The following is a 955-nucleotide window of genomic DNA, read 5'->3' as shown; positions in this document are numbered from 1 at the left end:
CTGGTGATATCTCGGGTGCTATTAGAGATAGCGCAATAAACCAAAGTGAATTATCTGCAGGAGGCCCTGGCGCATGAATCTGTGCAGCGGGAACGATCTCGGACCACCAGTGCCCGAGAAAACCATCGACACATGGGGCCGGACTGTCAGGGTCAAGGAAAAATCCAATATATATCTGGTGATATCTCGGGTGCTATTAGAGATAGCGCAATAAATCAAAGTGCATTGTCTGTAAGAGGCCCTGGCGCATGAATCTGTATAGCGGGATCGACCTCGAACCACCAGGGGCCGAGAAAATCACCGTCTCATGGGGCCGGACACTCAGGGTTAGGGAAATATCCAATATATATCTGGTGATATCGCGGGTGCTATTACAGATAGCGCAATAAATTAAAGTGCATTGTCTGTAGGAGGCCCTGGAGCATGAATCTGTCCAGCGGGAACGACCTCGGACCACCAGGGGCCGAGAAATCCACCGTCTCATGGGGCCGGACACTCAGGGTCAGGGAAAAATCCAATATATATCTGGTGATATCTCGGGTGCTATTAGAGATAGCGCAATAAAACAAAGTAAATTATCTGCAGGGGGCCCTGGCGCTTGAATCTGTGCAGCGGGAACGACCTCGGACCACCAGGGGCCGAGAAAATTACAGATATTCGGAATCCGTCACCCAAGGTCATGTAAAAATCCAGCATATATCTGGTGATATCTCGGGTGCTATTGCAGATAGCGCAATAAACCAAAGTGCATTGTCTGTAGGAGGCCCTGGCGCATGAATCTGAGCAGCGGGAACGACCTCGGACCACCAGGGGCCGAGACAACCACCGTCTCATGGGGCCAGACACTCAGGGTCAGGGAAAAATTCAATATATATCTGGTGATGTCTCGGGTGCTATTAGAGATAACGCAATAAACCATAGTGAATTATCTGCAGGAGGCCCTGGCGCATGAATC

This window comes from Nomia melanderi, unplaced genomic scaffold, assembly GCF_051020985.1.
Source record: "Nomia melanderi isolate GNS246 unplaced genomic scaffold, iyNomMela1 scaffold0014, whole genome shotgun sequence".
Lineage (NCBI taxonomy): Eukaryota > Metazoa > Arthropoda > Insecta > Hymenoptera > Halictidae > Nomia > Nomia melanderi.
This window is presented reverse-complemented; position numbering follows the sequence as displayed.